Genomic DNA, 19068 nt, shown 5'->3' with positions numbered 1-19068 from the left:
TCTGATGATGACGATGATGATGATGATGATGTAAGGAAAGGGTTAATCTAAACCTTGCTATCAACATACGTTCTGAGGTCGAAGTTCAAGTCGTTAAGCTTGAGATGTTGAATGTTCCTCGACGAGAGGTAGGAAACATAGTAGACACATAGTAAAGGGTGGGCCGAACTCAGTTAGGCAGTTTTTGATCAGTGTTAACTTATCAATCCAACAACACACGGCGAAATGGGAAGTATCTTTTGTTGTCGATAGATGGCAGCATCATGCAGTATGCTGCGAACATCAGTACTTCAACTACTTAGTGCGCATTGACGAAACAACATCATGGCCGGAAGACGGTTGACTATGTGTAAAATGTGTGCGCCTTTCATCAGATAATCACAATGTATCAGAAGTCCAGCGCAGAATTTCGGAAGAGTTTGGATCGCCAGCAGTCCACAGGGACACAATTGGATGCCGTTATGCATCAGTAGACTAAGCGCCATTTGACGAAAATTGAGATTTTAGCGCCATCTTGTTGAGGAAGGCTTGAACTATTTATAAAAAATTCCCCACTGCATTACAAAAGGCCGTTAGTTGTTAATAAATAGAAAACCTAAGCGACAAAGCGGGAATCAGTAAAAATGTATATTGCATCAGTAGACTATGCGACGTTCCAGTTTGCATCATTGGACCAAGCGCCACATTCCTCACATTGCGCGCGGATGACAGCGAAGGAGCCCGCGTTTTCGATAGTGCTGACATTTTTACGTGGTGATACACTGAGTAGTTTATCAAGTGACGAAGTTCAACGATGTATCAAGTACTCCCAAAAGTAAGGAGAAGGACAATGCTACTTATGCAGCTTGCTAAGAAGGTTGAGTCTGAGAATCACTCTCTAGAATTTGATGGTGAATCTCAGGAAATAAATCTAAATAAGTCAAGACAGAGACGACCACGGGAAAGTAGAGTTCCCTTTCACCAGGCATTAATACCATTTTGGCCAAAATAAAAACCTATTATCTCTGAAGACAAACTAAGAGACTTTGGTTCGCTGATGCACCTAATACCTGCAGATGCCAAACAATTTTACCAGAATCTTCAAGCAGATTCAGACATCGTGGATGACGTAGATAGGTTTAATGGATATCCTGATTTCGAGATTGAATGAACTGAGAGCAACAATATTATTAACTATCCAGTGATTTGTGTGTATTTATGGGAGAAAACATCTTTAATCACATTTTCTGTCTCAAGCAGAACAAAACAAGGCTTAAAAATATCACGTCAATACTGTACTCTCAGAACATAATAGGCCCATCGTGAAGGAAAATCCATTCAAAAATTGTACAGACTACAATGGCTCATGTCTTACAAATGTATTTGACTCAGATAAGTTGAAATTCCTCAAATCAGTAAGTCGTTATAGCAACGACTTTAGAGAATAGCTTTCCTTCTAGAATTTCTCCATCTAAAACTTGAATAATGTACCGGAGTTGTGGCGCGGCTCGTGGTGGATCAAGCACTCAGCGGGCCTTTTTAGACAGTAGGAGATTCAGTTTTTAATCGTGGCTGCTGCCACGTTGTATTTTTTGAAGTTTTACTCAGTAGATACTCAACAGTTGAGGGTTCTTGGTGTAGCATCGTGATACATTATTCGCACTTGAGAAAAACCTTAAATTGCATCAGTAGACTAAGCGCCATTTCTTGAAGGAAATCTATGTAGTGCGAGTATAAAAATGTTGAAATTTGGTGAGAAGGTACAATCTATTATCCTACAACACCAGTAATACCATATTTAGTAAAATTATGTTCGCTCGAATTTACACATAGAACCAAATTTAAACGCGATTATCTCGCAACCAACTTTTGGCGCTTGGTCTAGTGATGCATAACGGCATCCAATTGTCCAAATAAACCAATAGTTTGATGAAACTGCCAGTGCTCTGAGTCCGAACACAACACACACAATTCGCAGTCCAGCGCTCGCATTGTGCAGACGCTCCCAGCACCAAGCTCCAGAGAGACTAGCACCCTGAAAGCTAGCTCACTACGTCTACTGCGAAAGCTACGGTACTCAGTACCACCCAAGCAACGAAGCCCAGTCACCGGAAAGCCCCTAACTCCCGGAGAACAGGCCACCTGCAATACAGCCTGTTTTGAATTCAACAATCGTCAACTGCCAGCCAAGAATAGGCAGTACCAGCCTGTGAGCAATTTGTCAGAGCCCTGTTTTTGAGCAATTTGTCAGAGCCCTCAGTGTGGTCACTGGTTCGGAACTCGTCCCGTTGCGACACGGTAAAACTACACTTGTTCCGACCGTGCCCACTGAGCGAGCACCTAATCAGCGCGCCGGTCCTCTTATTTGAGTTTGACCGTTCCAGTGTTTTATAACAAACACCCAAGTTTCCCCAGCCCTAACCCAGCCCTGTCGGGACCACCTCGGTGGATTGAGTAGCCGAGACACCGACCTTCCCACTCCAAACCATGGACCCACCCAACTTCAATCAACCACTAGTAATCCAAACCAAGGAACGCCATTCCAGCTCCTATCCTTTCATCTTCCCGCTCCCATACGACCCATACATGGACATCTCACCAAAACGGTTGTACCATCACCGTAAGAACACATATACAGCTATAAAACCCGTTATGCATCATGTACAAATGGCACAAGAGCTCTGTAATGGATGTATTATCGTTTTCTCTCTTGACAGAGAACTAAGTCACAACGCAATCTTTGCACACTTAAGAACTGTGAACATCCAATACAGAGTCTGCTCACAATTCACCACACACATGGAAACATCTGCACAAACAGAACCTAACACTCAGCACACAGAAACACAAACAGACGACACTATAGTTGATGCACCTCTCACCTCCCCCCTTCCCCCCCCCCACCAGCAACCGAGCCCGGGACTGAGATCCCATTAGTCTCACAACCGGGCACGGACACAACAAACAAATACACGCAGACCAGGCGCGGACGTAAAAAACCCGCCCCTGGGCCTGCCAGACAGCCAACACACACACCCACCAAAACAGAGACTCGAACCCATGACCCAACCCGCCCCTCCCTTGTTACACAATGCTTCAACTGCCTTCTGCTCCATCACTCAGCAGCTACTTGCTCTGCAGCTACCCGCTGCAACAGATGTGGCGGCTCACACCGCCACACTGTTTGCACGGTACCACGGGACCAGCCGAGGTGTGCAAACTGTCAAGGCAGTCATGCCGCCTCATTCCCTGGTTGCCCCTTTATCAAGAAGGCAGTGAAGGAACACTACCGACACGCTAAACACTTACACTCACCTACTAAACCTGCAGCACACACAGTCACCAATACCCTACCTCATTCGAACCCAGGACCCTTCATCCAGCAACCCAGCAACCTGATCAACCAAGACACCACTACCATACTGAATTTATTACTGTTGAACCTCCTAACGACCCATAACCAGAACCCCCCACCCCCCCCCCCCCCCCCATGCCAAGCAACCAACTCATCATAGACTAAAAGTCTCCAAGCATCCCATCCCCGCCCAGACAGCAAGAACATGCCCTCACTTCCTAATTGCTAAAACACCTCACTCCTTAAAGCTCATAAAGCTCAAAAACACTGGAACACCCGGAAACTGAGGCGGGTGCAACAACTAACTGCCGCATTTCTTATGCTGTTTATTTTCTAAATTTAACACCGCACACCCACGCAATAACACGGCGCCAGCTAGTTATGCGTGGGTCACTGCTTTACGATGTCGGTAAACACCACTGCAAACTTCCAAACGCAACAGGGCGTGGCTAGCCCTGGGACACCCCAGAGCTACCACAGCCGACACACTCGTACCGCTGTGTCATCCTGACACTGAATGCAGCGAGTCCTAGTCACACTCACACACACACGACCACACACACACAATACACACGACTACAACAATTACAATCACAATCAAAACACAATAAAACATACAGCACACTCAAACTGACAAAGCAACATCGGGCGTGGTCACCCACTGGATGGGTGACCACGAGCACACATAACTGCTAAAAACAACAAACTGCCAAAAAACACACTAAATTAACTTACATAACAGACAACAACTCACACAACAGTCCGACAGAGGAGCGCGGAATAGCGCACCGGTATCGGCATGTCACAAACCATCTATCTCTTCGGAGATAGGTGGAACATACGGATGACCAGGCGCGTGCTCTGAGTCCCACGCATTCTGGTCAGCCGAAAGCTGACACAGTAGCACGCGTTGCTGCGGAACTGGCATCATCTCCTCAGAAATCGAAGTCTACCCACCGTTTGTCGGCCCCACTGAATATTTCAAGGACAAGTTTGCAGAGTGTTTTGTTGTGACACGAAGCTGACGCCATACGATTCAAGGCTGATTCATGTTTTTAACGGGAACAACTTCGACAGGCGACTTGAGTTTGCCGAATTGACGCTCACCAAGTTTCAGACGTGTTGTCTGGACTGATGAGACCAAATTTCACACATGAGGATCGGTCAACGGACACAATTGCGTGTTTTGGTGATCAGAGAACCCCAATGTCACAACTGAATATGATTTCTAGTCCCCAAGTGGCGTGACGTACTGATTGGCCTGTTCTTCATTGAATCTGGCGTCACGGGAGTAGCTTACCTAAGGTTGATGAGGGAAAGTGTCATCCCAGAACTTCGATGCTGTCCTATCACACTTCACCAACATTGTTCGGGTGTTCTTGAATGGAGTTATTCCTCAACGCTGAATTGTCTGTCGAGGGCCTGTGTGGAGTGGTCAGGCCGATCATCCAACATATCTCCACCAGATATTTTCCTTTGGGGTTACCTCAACTTCAAGGTGTACGCTAATCCAATTGACAGGATGCAACGATCTGCATGAGGTAGTTGTTCAGGAATTCAATAATGTTCCGGTGAATATGTGAAGAAAGGCGTGTGAAAATGTTGCTTTGCACCTCCAAGCCAGTGTTGACTTAGATGGTGCCAGGCCGACCACTATCTTAAACATCGGTTACTTATGTTCTTGCGATTCCAATTTTGTTAGCCAGTGCAATTGTTAACACTTATCAATAAAAACTGTCTAATTAAGTCTGGCGTATCCTGTAGAAAAGAGCATACAATTCTCCTCTAATGCATCACACGGCACATTTATTTGGGGCAAGTTCTAGGTGTAACCATTCTTTTCTTCTTTTGTAGATTTAGAATGTCAAACTTAATATTGCTGTATCTCCGAAGCTTGTAAAAGTGCCACTTTTAAATTAGTAAATTTGTTTTTGGCATCTCTTTTAAGTAGCCGGTCCCGCGATGTAGGGGAAGCGTGCCTGCCTCTTACCCGGCGACCCGGGTTCGATTGCCGGCCAGGTCAGGGATTTTCACTTGCATCTGAGTGCTGGTTCGAGGTCCACTCAGCCTATGTGATTACAACTGAGGAGCAGTCTGACGGTGAGATAGCGGCCCTGGTCTAGAAAGCCAAGAATAACGCCCGAGAAGATCCGTCGTGCTGTCCACACGACACCTCGTAATCTCTAGGTCTTCGGGCTGAGCAGCAGTCGTTTGGTAGGCCATGGCCGTTCGGGGCTGTTGCACCATGGAGTTTGGTTTGATCTCTTCAAAGTTCACTCATTGTTATGGTCTGAATAGGATTTATGATTTAATTATACGTAAGCTTTTCACACCATAGGTACACCAATGTGCACTTCCACTTGTTAACTATTTGTTCAGTGGCCATGTATGTTAAGTGAAAAGTGACTCCAAATTTGCACATTCCTGAGTTGGTGAAATCTATGTCAACTTAAATCAGCGCAAGACCATACTGGAGTGAAACGTTCAGCAGTATCAGGATGCCATCGTATCAGTTCATATAGGGTTTATCAGAATTATACCGACAAAAAATCTCATGGATTCTCTTCGTGTTATGTTGAACCATGGTGCAATCGGGTTGGTGGAGAAAATTTTTCTTTTCGAGAAAATGAGGTTATTTTCTTACTCCGGGCACGCGATTCAAGTTGTCGAACTTGCTGTATTTGCTGCGCCAGAGCACACGCCACTGCCGCGCTTCACGGAAGATAATGGGTGGGAGGGGAAGTGGGGTGTATGGTGGAGACAGAGATATCGCTCCGCACGTATGCATAAGCTTCCTCGTCCAACTCACTCAGGATTGCTCTTGTCTCTTAGAGGTAATATCCACAGTTCGTTTATTTAACAGACGTAACAGCACACACAGTACAAGAACACACAGTAATTAAAACACACTTGTCAGTCAAAGAATGCACCAGATCGTTTCTCCTCCCTTCTTTTGGTCCCAGTAACGTTCTTCTTATTTAACATGCTTGAAGATACAACACTGCAGTCCCATGATTGTGTATTCTTTCACTCACAACATTGTAAATGGAATGAAATACTGAACGAAGGAAACAAGACGTCCAATGGTTTGATTACAGTAGATGCTGAATACGTCCAACCCTCTCCTACTTCGATGCATAATTCACAACGGTGACCTATGGATTTTCTTAAGGATATTTTGTGTGTCGCGAACGACCTGGAAAGTTGTATGTATTCTTGGTACAAGTTCATCTTCTCCTTCTAAGGGGTTTGCATAGTGTACCGGGCGGTACACCTCCACGCCGCTAATTCAAACTTTGCGCCAGTTGAAACTCCTCTGCTGGAGGAAGTCTGAACTTTATCAACTGTATTAATTTTCAAGTTTCTCAGAAGATGTCACTACTTGGAAATTTTGAAGTTTCTGAACTGGGTCGTTTTCGATGTATTTTTGTTTTACCTGTAGTAAGAAGTGTGAACTTTATCTTCTAGAGGACACTACTGAAGAACTACAATGGTGCACCCTAGTGTGAAGTGAAAGAACTGTTTTTTGGAGAAATTTTTATTTCAAAAGTTTGTTCCTTGTTAAATTTATTTCTGTTATTGTTTAAGTTGGCTGTATAACCCTTTCTTTCCCCTTGTTTTGAATTTAGCCAATCCCGAATTTCTTTAATTAATTTATGACCAATCAGGTGTATCTTCTCCAACTTGAATATCTTGCTTAACCCTAGCCAATAAAGTTTTTGTGGGCGGGTGTTCTCATTCCTGAAAAGCCTCGAACTTTCCGCGAGAGTATATAAACTGCTGATTTTCTGGTCTCCACGCCACTCCAGTAACATCTTTTGGTGTGTAAAGTACATAGCAGGGGGCGGGAAGCGCCTCTTTCTTCGGGCAGCAGTTCATCCATAAGGTAATGGCCGTTTAATAAATTCTTTTCTTGCTAGCTCAGCAGTTTAACTCTCGGGGCGGGTCCGAAGCTTTTCCACCATGTAACCTTTCCCTAAAATGTAAAGACTCTTAGTATCTATTCTCTTTTAAGCTACATATTGGGATAGAGAGTGCTTAACCCTCTCAAGCTCCCACTCATATTGTTTTGAGGTGAACTTATTTTTCACAACCAATTCTTCCTTAACGTAATGTAAATTGTTTCTTTCTAAAGTCACCTCTTTAGTATGGGATTAGCCCTTGCATTAGCGGCCTAGAGCCAGATTAGGTTTTAAACAAAATGTATGAGGAGTGCAGATCGCCTCCTCTCAAATTGGTATTTTAGAGGCCATGTAATTAACCTTTTCTCTCTTAATAGGCCTCAGTATGTTGGGTATTTTACCCCTGTGTTTATGTCCTTAGAGGACAGCTTGAAGGTGGAATTTGGTGTGGCCTTTGACAGGCTTAAATTTTGAGAGCGAGTTGCTCTTTCTGGAATTTTTTTTTTTCTGAGCGCCTCAAGGAGGATTTACTGTGTAATTTGGAGCAAGTGCTCCTGGGCATGAATGGGGTTTTCTGCCCCTCTGTTAAAACGTGTTTTGGGGTAAAGTTGGGTTAATTGCTCAAGAATTGTGAGTTCGGGGCTCGAAGCCCAAATCCTGTAAATACTGTAATTGTACTGTGTTGCCTTGCTACTCTGTACCTGCCATGCTTGTTATTTCTTGATTTTGAAAAGAAAATATAACCTTGTTAAATTTTAAATTAACTTTAATTTCGTAGCCTGAGACCTGTTCACCCCCGCACCTTCTTTCACCTCTGCTGTTCTACAGATATCTCGGAACACATAGTATTCAATTTGTGCAGAACAAACTGTACACTGCCTACTGGGGCTGGGAAGCGACTATGAGAAACAAACAATAAACTTGTATGCATTCGCACAGAGCATCACCTCTGTCTCCCACTTCCCCTCCCTTCCCTTCAGTTTTACAAGTTTCTTTACCTTGCACCGACACAGACAGGTCTTGTGGATAGGAGACTGTGGGATAGGAGTAGGAAGGATGCGGCCGTGGTCTTAATTAAGGCAAGGTTCTTGACTAGTGTGAAAATGGGAAACCACGGAAAGCCATGTTCAGGGCTGCGGAGAGTGGGGTTCGAACCCACTATCTCCTGAATGCAATCTCACTACCGCGCGCCCGGAAGTAACAAAGTCATCTCGTTTTCTGGAAAAGAAAGATTTTTCTCTGCCAATCCGATTGCACCATCGTTCAACATAACACCAAGGCTATGCCTGATATTTTTTGTCGGTACACAGTAGTCTGATACACCCTATCTCAGTAATTCAGAAAATGAGGAAGAATTGCTACGATTTTGGTTCTACGGTTCTCCTTAATGCATTTTATTTAAGTGGTGGTGAAAAATTTGAATATTATCCGTTCAATAGTTTGTCATATAAAGGTACTCGTATTGAAACTGCGAAATGCTAGAAGCGGCGCACATGCAATGAAGCATGTAACTACTTAGGAGAATACATAAAGTAAAGCATTTCATTGCTAACCAACTACAGCACATGAGACTGTCGTGTTTGTTTTTACAACACTAATTGGAAAAATTCTCCTTGGTGCCATTAGCCATTAGATACAGTGGTACCTCAATTTTATCAAAGAGTTTGGCCAGCGGATTGCTCGGCGATACCCGATCAACTTATTCAGCGCATCAGCGTAGCTTTACAGCGTGGGAATGGAATATCCATTTCGGGCCACTGCCACATGGTAACGAGCTGGATGAAGTTTTAGACATGACTTTACATTTTACAGAAATTGAATTTTTGTTTGTGAATAATGAATTTGAGAATTGGCATAAATCAAAGCCTTCTATAATCGTTGCTTTATGTAAAAGTGGAATAACTTTATTCTGTAACTTGGTACACGTCAGAAATGTATTTATTGAATGACTTTTATTAATAAATAATGCACCAAATTTAAGATAAAAAAATTCAATTATTTTGGGGCAAGATATAGAATCTACATACAAAATTTGATGTGTAACACAAAATTGTGAGAAATCCGCAATACTAACGCCCATGCGTTATACATCAAAAGAAAGGTTTCCATGGAGCACTTTAGCTCGAATTCAGCTTCATCTGTTTCTGGACTTTAATTCTCGTCCAGGTCTCCTTCATCTTTTCACTCTACAATCTCCTTCTTTCGTCTGCCCATGCCGCTTGGGTACGCAATCAAACTTTTCCTTAAAACCCGTTGGTGGTCTTGATCTTCGGCTTGTAAGCATCCCTGTTGCTCATTTCCATTCGTAGTATTCCCATTTCTTCCAGGTCCCTCTTCACCTCCCGATACCAGCGCACCGTAGTTTACTCGATCTCAAAAAATCTTATTATCTGATTGGTCAGTCTTAAACCGGGTTCATTCTGTTGATATGTCCGAAAAAAATGGCTCTCCTTTTTCGGATGGTATCTGAGATTTTTCCATCTTGAGGTATAATCCTTGATTTCCTTTCTTTCTGTATTATCCGTCCTCTGTTATTTGGGGTCCCAGTATCTTCTTCGGAATCACTCTCTCCACTAGTTCCAACTTCTTTACCAATCCTTTTTCTTATCAGGTTCAAGCATTCAGCTGCATACAAAGCCTCCGAGAGGATCACTGTCTGGCAGTGTCTGAGTTTCGCATTGATCGAGATAATTTTCTTGTTGTAAGTGTTCATAGTTATTTTATATGCCAAGTTCATCTTGTTGATTCTCGATAAGAGTGCTTCTCTTTCTGACGGATCATTATCTATCCACTCCCCCACCCAGATTTTTTAATTTCTCCACGTTGTGAATCCTTTCTCTCTCAACTGTCATCAACCTGGGTGCTGTTTTAATGTTGGTCATATATTGTGTCTTCGCGAAAGAGATTCATAGGTCTGCCTTACTTGCTTCTTCCTGGAGTTGTGCAATTTGGTTGCGTTGACACTGACAGAAACACAATGTCATCCTCAAAGGCTAAACAGTCAACTCCTGTCACTTTGTTTTTGCATCCCATTCGTATACCACCTATTCCTTGCATTTTACGGCGCCAATCTCTAATCACTTGTCAAGAACACAATTGAAAAGAAGGTCAGATAATCCATCTACCTGTCTGACCCCTGTTTGAATCCCAAATGATTCCGATAGGATCCCTCAGAACTTGACGTTGGATGTTGTGCTAGTCACTGTCTGTTTGATCAGTTCATTATTTCTTTATTTGCGTAAAATAGTAATTTATTCGAATAATTACTGCTTAAGTCACTGCAGTTAATTGTATTCACCGGTAGTTGTCTGCGCTGATCTTTATACGCCAGCCCGATTGAGGGCTCTTAAAGTTGTTAATGGTCATCCTTCTATGTTAGTCCGATAGATGGCTCTTTGAAATCAAGTTATTACCACAATGTGAGTTGTTGCTCCGTGTTGGTTCTAACAAACGATGTATGACAAAATTATAAAAAATAAAAGCCATTACAGGTGATTGCAAAAATCCAGCAATTTATCTACATAGGATTTGTTTTGGTATCTACTGACAGTAACCTGCCTTTCAAATTCATTAACAAAGCACAAGGTCAAAGTTTTGACAAAATATATATTTACGTATCATAGTGTAATAACAGAGGACATGAGGAGCAGTCGAGAGGTGAAAACTCGTATTGCGATTGCAAAGGAAGCATTTAATAAGAAGAGTAGACTTTTTTTATGGGGGCATGGATAGAGACTTGAGGAAGCGATTCGTGAAGTGCTTTGTATGGAGCGTGGCACTGTATGGAGCCGAGACTTGGACATTGAGAAAAGAAGACGAAATAAGACTGGAAGCATTTGAGATGTGGATTTGGAGGAGAATAGAAAGTATACAACGGATAGAAAAAGTAAAGAATGAAGAAGTCTTGAGAAGAGTTGGGGAAGAGAGAAATATATTAAAAGTAATCAAGAAGAGAAAACACAATTGGATTGGTCATTGGATGAGGAGAGATTGCTTGCTTATAGATGCTATAGAAGGAATGGTAAATGGAAAAAGACAAAGAGGACGGAGAAGACATCAGATGCTGGACAGTATCAGGATAGAATACAAGTATGAGGAAACAAAGAGGGTGGCAAGAGACAGGATTGCGTGGAGAGTTGCCATGTGAAGACCTGCCGTATGACAGAACACTGATGATGATGAGTGTATTTTCAGCATGGTCAGTTATATAGGCATTTAGTAGAGTTAAAGCTGCGAGGGATGTTAAAGTTAGCATTATAACTACACCATATCCGGGACAGTTCCCCTAAACTGAAGCGTATTTCACAAAAAAGAAAAACAAAGTCGAACCTCCATCACTCGAATTTTCAGTATCTCGAAGTAACGTAAATTTCCCGGCTGTTTGTCTTATTCTTCACGTGTATTACTCTAATTTCTCGATTTCTCAAAGCAAACAGTTCCTCCCTTAAAGCAAAAGATATTCTGTAACTCGAATTTTGTGCAAAATTAACTGTGAAATACGGCATTTATGGTTTATGAGGAACTTTTAACAAGTAAAGAAAGGTTTACACTGATGCTGCCAGCTAATATGAGGGGAACCGAAAAACTAAAACTTTTAATGATCGAAAAATGTATGTCAGCTATGGGAAAGCATTCTTTCTGATTATATTAAACATGTTTGCGAAATTAATAACTGGTTTGACAGAAGGCAGTTTGGGTTTAGGAAAGGTTATTTGACCGAAGCTCAGCTTGTAGGATTTCAGCAAGATATAGCAGATATCCTGGATTCAGGAGGCCAAATGGACTGTATTGCGATTGACCCATCTAAGGCATTTGATAGGGTATATCATGGAAGACTACTGGCAAAAATGAGTGCAATTGGACTAGAAAAAAAGAGTGACTGAATGGGTGACTATAGTTCTAGAAAACAGAACTCAGAGAATTAGAGTAGGCGAAGCTTTATCTGACCCTGTAATAATTAAGAGGGAATTCCTCAAGGCAGTATTATTGGACCTTTATGTTTTCTTATATAAATCAATGATATGTGTAAAGAAGTGGAATCAGAGATAAGGCTGTTTGCAGATGATGTTATTCTGTACAGAGTAATAAATAACTTACAAGATTGTGAGCGGCTGCAGGGTGACGTCGGTAGTGTTGTGAGATGGACGGTGGACAATGGTATGTTGATAAACGGGGTTAAAAGTCACGTTGTGAGTTTCACAAATAGGAAAAGTCCTCTCAGTTTTAATTACTGCGTTGATGGAGTGAAAGTTCCTTTTGGGGATCATTGTAAGTATCTAGGTGTTGATATAAGAAAAGACCTTCAATGGGGTAATCACATAAATATGATTGTTAATAAAGGGTACAGATCTCTGCACATGGTTATGAGGGTGTTTAGGGGTTGTAGTAAGGATGTAAAGTAGAGGGCATATAAGTCTCTGGTAAGACCCCAACTAGATTATGGTTCCAGTCAATGGGACCATCACCAGGATTACTTGATTCAAGAACTGGAAAAAATCCCAAGAAAAAGCAGCTCGATTTGTTCTGGGTGATTTCCGACAAAAGAGTAGCGTTACAAAAATGTTGCAAAGTTTGGGCTGGGAACATTTGGGAGAAAGGAGACGTGCTTCTGGATTAAACGGTATGTTCCGAGCTGTCAGAGGAGAGATGGCGTGGGAGGACATCAGTAGACGAATAAGTTTGAGTGGTGTCTTTAAAAGTAGGAAAGATCACAATATGAAGATAAAGTTGGAATTCAAGAGGACAAATTGGGGCAAATATTCGTTTATAGGAAGGGGAGTTGGGGATTTGAATAACTTCATCATTATCATCATCTGTTTACCCTCCAGGTTCGGTTTTTCCCTCAGACTTAGCGAGGGATCCCACCTCTACCGCCTCAAGGGCAGTGTCCTGGAGCCTCAGACTCTTGGTCGGGGGATACAACTGTGGAGAATGACCAGTACCTCGCCCAGGCGGCCTCACCTGCTATGCTGAACAGGGGCCTTGTGGAGGGATGGGAAGATTGGAAGGGATAGACAAGGAAGAAGGAAGGAAGCGGCCGTGGCCTTAAGTTAGGTAGCATCCCGGCATTCGCCTGGAGGAGAAGTGGGAAACCACGGAAAACCACTTCCAGGATGGCTGAGGTGGGAATCGAACCCACTTCTACCCAGTTGACCTCCCGAGGCTGAGTGGATCCCGTTCCAGCTCTCGTACCACTTTTCAAATTTTCGTGGCAGAGCCGGGAATCGAACCCGGGACTCCGGGGATGGCAGCTAATCACGCTAACCACTACACCACAGAGGCGGACTTGGAATAACTTACAAAGGGAAATGTTCAATAAGTTTCCAATTTTTTTGCGATCATTTCAGAAAAGGCTAGGAGAACAACAGATAGGGAATCTGCCACCTGGGCGACTGCCCTAAATGCAGATCAGTAGTGATTTATTATGATTGATTGTAGTGATTGATAAAAAATCAGCGAAACCAAACCTCGCTGTTTCTCGGGTGTGAATTAAATTCCAGTCACGTACGAAAGTAACCCCCGAAGTCGGGGACGATAAGGTCCATTTACGAATCCCGGCTGCGTGGTATTGACGAGAAGTTTCAACGTGAACGGAGGAAAGGTGACAGCAAGAAACAGTAGAGGAGGCTGACGGATTTTTTCCGAAGGTGTTACCCGAGGTAAGTTTCTTGTTTCACCACTGTGCGTACTGTATCGTGTCTTCTAAAAGTTACTATAATAAGAGTTTGTTTGTACATTTTTAAATGTTATTAAAATAATGTATTCAATATAAGCCCATAGATATGATTCAATGATGTGCTATACGAGAACATGCTCAGAAATGATATCTCTGTATCTCAAATTTTCGATAACTCGAAATAAAATTTATCTCCCGAGGTGATTCGAGATATCGATGTTCAACTGTAGTTTACAATAAAACACTGCTGGGCTGAGTGGCTCAGACGGTTAAGATGCGCGGGCCTTCTAACCCCAACTTGGCAGGTTCGATCCTGGCTCAGCCCGGTGGTATTTGAAGGTGCTCAAATACGACAGCCCCGTGTCGGTAGATTTACTGGCACGTAAAAGAACTCCTGCGGGACTAAATTCCGGCACCTCGGCGTCTCCGAAGACCGTAAAATTAGTTAGTGGGACGTAAAGCAAATAGCATTAATATTATTATTATTATTACAATAAAACACTAAAATCAGTCAATGAATAAGACAGTCAAATGCAAGCATTTACTGTGAACTGTAGCCTACTTTATTAAAGGGATTCATGACCCTCACAAGCATACACAAGAAGATTATGATAGGGCAATTGCCAAAGTTCAAAAATTCCATAGTTATGTTCACAACGGAAGTGTAAGTTTAAAGGTAAATGAATGGTTTTCGGAGTTCAGTGTATTTTCCTTTACTTTTCTCACGCTTCCTTTATCATCAGTTTAATTTTTAGTCTTTTTTTTTCACGGTTATTGCTGTGACAGGCCAATAGTAGATTTCTCCCCTTAAAAATAGCAATCACCACAATCAGCGGGTATAGCAGAATACCACCTGTAGATCAGGATACAAGAAGGGGACAACAATCTCAAATGCCTGATTTCATTACAGTGATCAAAGCTTAGTCCTCCATAACGAGGACGTGACGTCATCAAGTGCGGATAAAGGATGTCGGTATCGCTCAAACAATGGACTCGTCACTGAACGTAACACTGTCAGCGAGCTCTTTCATTAGGAGACCACCCCCTCTCCTGCGGACCGTGACCCCTGAGTCACGAGAGACCCCTGACCTCACATTAAGGGACACTATACCATTGATAGGATGTCGTTTAGAAGGTGAAGTCCAGGTCACGTTTGACACTAGACAAAACGCTGTTTTGTTTTACGATCGTGCACCTTGGGTCATTTAGAGTCATGGCACGAAGACGAACCCTTAAGGTGAGGTCTTTCTCAGACAGAATATTCTCAGCAGTCAGAATGTCGTATACAGCAGGTATCGCAGAAATAAATAGCAAATTTTTGAATTAGATTTCTCGTGCGAAGAGAACAAAAAACTGCCATATCACGATAAACTCTTCGTCTTCTTCTTCTTCTTTTCCTCAGCCTTTTCCCAAGGAGGTGAGATCTGATTTTCTGGTTGCTCTCTTCCTGTCTCTTCTTTTGGACGTATCCCTGTAAATTTGTGTTTTCTCTATATCCATAACTAGCATATGTACCTGTTCTTCGCACGGGAATTGGTAATCGATTTCACGATTCCTTCATTAATTTATGTGAAGTTACAAGCCTGCATTCAAACGTTGAATACGGCATGTTAAACTGATATCCTTCTACTGAAGCACGTGGCACTAACGTGAAGTACAATAAAGCTGAACAAAGTACAGGCAGAATGAGAATGATCACAGAGTTTATTGAACAATACAGCCCTGGTCCGAAGTTGAGCGTAATTCTCCCTGTTTCTCAGTTACATACTGTTGTTCATCTGAAACCGGGAGTGGCTTTGTGGCTGGAGACTCATGAAACCAGTTGTTTAGGATAGACTCCCTTATTATCTCTTCTATCGAAAAGAGTAAAATAGCTCTTTAATTAAACCATTTAACGCACTTTGAAATGACACGACACGCTGTAAAACAGTCCATTAATGATAACTCCCGTGTTATCCTCCTATCGAAAAAGTGCACATGAGAATTTTTCTTTCTTTAGAAATTGACTTTCATTAAGGCTGGTAGTTTTCCTTTAACGTGGGTCATGCATGTTTTGTGGGAGAGTAAAAATCACTATTTCGACTTCCTATAAACCATCAAACCAATCCTGAATTTAGAAATAAGTAGTTTTCCAGTTATGAGAACTTAAACAAACGGGCAAACAGACAAATCGACAGAAAAGTTTAAAAAGTTCGCTCGAACTTAGACTGTAAAACGGTCCGTTAAAGATATCTCCCTTATTAATCCTCGTATCGAAATGATGCACATGAGAAGAAAGTTTTAGAAATTGATTTCCATTAAGTTCGGTTATGTATATTTTGTGGGAGTGCAAAATCACTTTTCTGTTTCGTATAAACCCCCGGTAAATTCAGGTATTTAGAAACAATACTGGTCCTAAAACCTACTTGATGACAGTTGGATTCTAAATATGAAATTTTATAGAAATATTTCCAGCAGTTTTCAAGATATAAGAACTCAGACAAATAGACAAACAAACAAACAGACATACACCAAAGCTTAAAAGAATATGCAGATGGTTGTTATTACACATGAAATGGATAACTGAAGGAAACTTTCGCCAAAATAGTCCATGTAAAGACACTTAGTTTATAAAACCGTCCGTTAATGATATCTCCCTTATTAATAATCCTATCGAAAAGGTGCACAAGAGATAAAAGTTTTGGAAATGGCTTTACACCAAGGTTGGTTGATTCCCATCCAAGTTGGTCTGGTATATTTTGTAGGAGAGTAAAATCACTGTTTCAGTTTCCTATAAACCCCCAGTCCACTTCTGGTGTTTGAAATGCTGAATGTGTTGTGTATGTTCGGTATTCATCCCGAAGGCTGGTTTGATCCTTCATAGTTCCGCCAACAGCTGTCATAGATAGCCTAGGCTTCACTGAAGGGGCATACTAGGGAAATGAGGAGTGAGGTAGTTTCCCGTTGCTTTCCTCACTGAGCCAGAAGTTGCTATTACATATCATTCTGCCAAGCCCACTGAAATGAATGCACCAACCGACCCTTTGAGTGATTTTTCACACCATTCATAATAGGGACTAACTGCATAAGGAATGGTATTACTAGCATCACTCATACCTCGGTCACTTTTATATTGTCAAAGCCAAGGATGAGACTGAGACAGGTCAATGAAAGTAACAAATTTATTCTAGCCCATACCAGAAGACATAGTGCACTGTAAACACTACATCTTCACAGCAAAAGCTTTTGAAATGCTATGGACCTTAAAAGCTACCCTTGGACACGATGATGCTAAATATGAAGTTTGGTTAAAATATTTCGAGTATTTTTACAGTTATAAGGAATATGCTTTACAAGGACCCGCTTCTAGGCTAAGTCCGCTCCAACTTAGAGTGAAAAACGGCCCGTTAATGGTATCTTCTCTATTAATCCTCATGTCAAAGTGATCCACATGAAAAAAAAGTTTTAGAAATTGATTTCCATTAAGTTTGGCTGTGTATACTTTGTGGTAGTGCAAAATCATGGTTTCGGTTTCGTATGAACCACCAGTCATTTCAGGGATTGAGAAACAACATTAGCCATATAACCTACCCAAGGGCAGGTGTTTTCTAAATATAAAGTTTGGTAGAAATATATCCATTAGTTTTCAAGTGATAAGACCTCAGACAAACAGACAAACACGAAAGCTAAATATAGGTATGCAGTTGGTCATTATTGCACCTGAAACGGATAACTGAGTGAGAATTTCGCTAAAATAGTCAATGTACAGACACACAGTCGTTACGATTTTATTTATAAAGATAACTAGTGAAGGAAGGAGAACAGAAGTTTTTGAAATGTGGCGTTACAGAAGAATGCTGAAGATAGGTGTGAAGATCGGATCACAGGTGAAGAGCTACTGAATTGAGTTGATGAGAGGAGAAAGAACTGGTGATGGTGATTACTGTTTTAACAGGAACTATAACTGTGCAACCACCATTCATTAACAAGGGTCCAACACTTCGAAAAATGAAGGTATCGGCAAACGAAAGGAAAGCGCTACGAAGACTCCCTAGGCCTCGAGTGTCTAATACAGTCGGTGTCGGGAAAGAACAAGTGTTGAACAAGAGAGGTCGGATACGAATGAGGAAGGTGAGGAATGCCAGACCCAAGTACTGGTACGCTCCCAATCAAGAGCCCCTGCGGGCACTTTTAGGCTCCTCTTACGCCAGGCAGGTGGTACCGTCTACCGCCCCCACCCATAGCGGGAGGAATGCTAGGGAGGTATAGCTGAAAATGACATCGCCCTTGGCTTCTCATCAGAACGCCTGCCAGTCCAATTCTGGACAATATACACGGGATTCTTTCAACCGAAGCATCACATCACTGCGCTTAGTATTCCATGTGAAACTGTAGTTCATGTGAATATAAACACTACACCAACAATCACATATGAACACAAGGTATCTTACATATTTACAACTAATAATATATTGGAAAATAAATACTTCAGTCATTTTCCACAGAAACATTCTTTGTCTTTTGAGTTATTATTGCTATCGTCTTTGTTGTTCGACAGTGAAGATTTGCAACTAATTTTATTTGCGTGTGCTTCCATGGAAACAAATACGGTGTGATTAGTATAAGAAATATACAGTACAATTAGGAAATTATGACATAAAGAAGACATTTTTCAATGAAATTAAAAAGCGCCGAATAGATTTACCGCAGTTTCAATAAAAATCCACCATTGCATTTATAATGTTTACTACATAGCGGTATTTATTTGTTCAGATGTACATTACAAGTTGCTTCACGTCGCACCGACACAGATAAGTTTTATGGCGACGATGGGATAGAAAAGGCCTAGGAGTGGGAAGGAAGCGGCTGTGGCCTTAAGGTACAGCCCCAGCATTTGCCTGGTATGAAACCACGGAGGACTATCTTCAGGGCTACCAACAGTGGGATTCGAACCCACTATCTTCCGGATTGTTCAGATACATAAAAAGAGGTTCTATCTACAAATTGAAAGTAACCCTGACAGACATTTGGAAACAGCTCCTGGAGTTACTATTGTTGTTCGGTGCAGTTCTCTGTACGGTCCGCACCGTGGCTACATAAGGAGTGCGATCTTCAACAAAGCATACCTCTAATGTCATACGGAGCAACATACCAGCAGTGAGTACTCTTTCCCTTCT

This window comes from Anabrus simplex, chromosome 11 (genome assembly GCF_040414725.1).
Source record: "Anabrus simplex isolate iqAnaSimp1 chromosome 11, ASM4041472v1, whole genome shotgun sequence".
Lineage (NCBI taxonomy): Eukaryota > Metazoa > Arthropoda > Insecta > Orthoptera > Tettigoniidae > Anabrus > Anabrus simplex.
The sequence above is the reverse complement of the archived record's forward strand: the minus strand, read 5'-3'. Positions refer to the sequence as shown.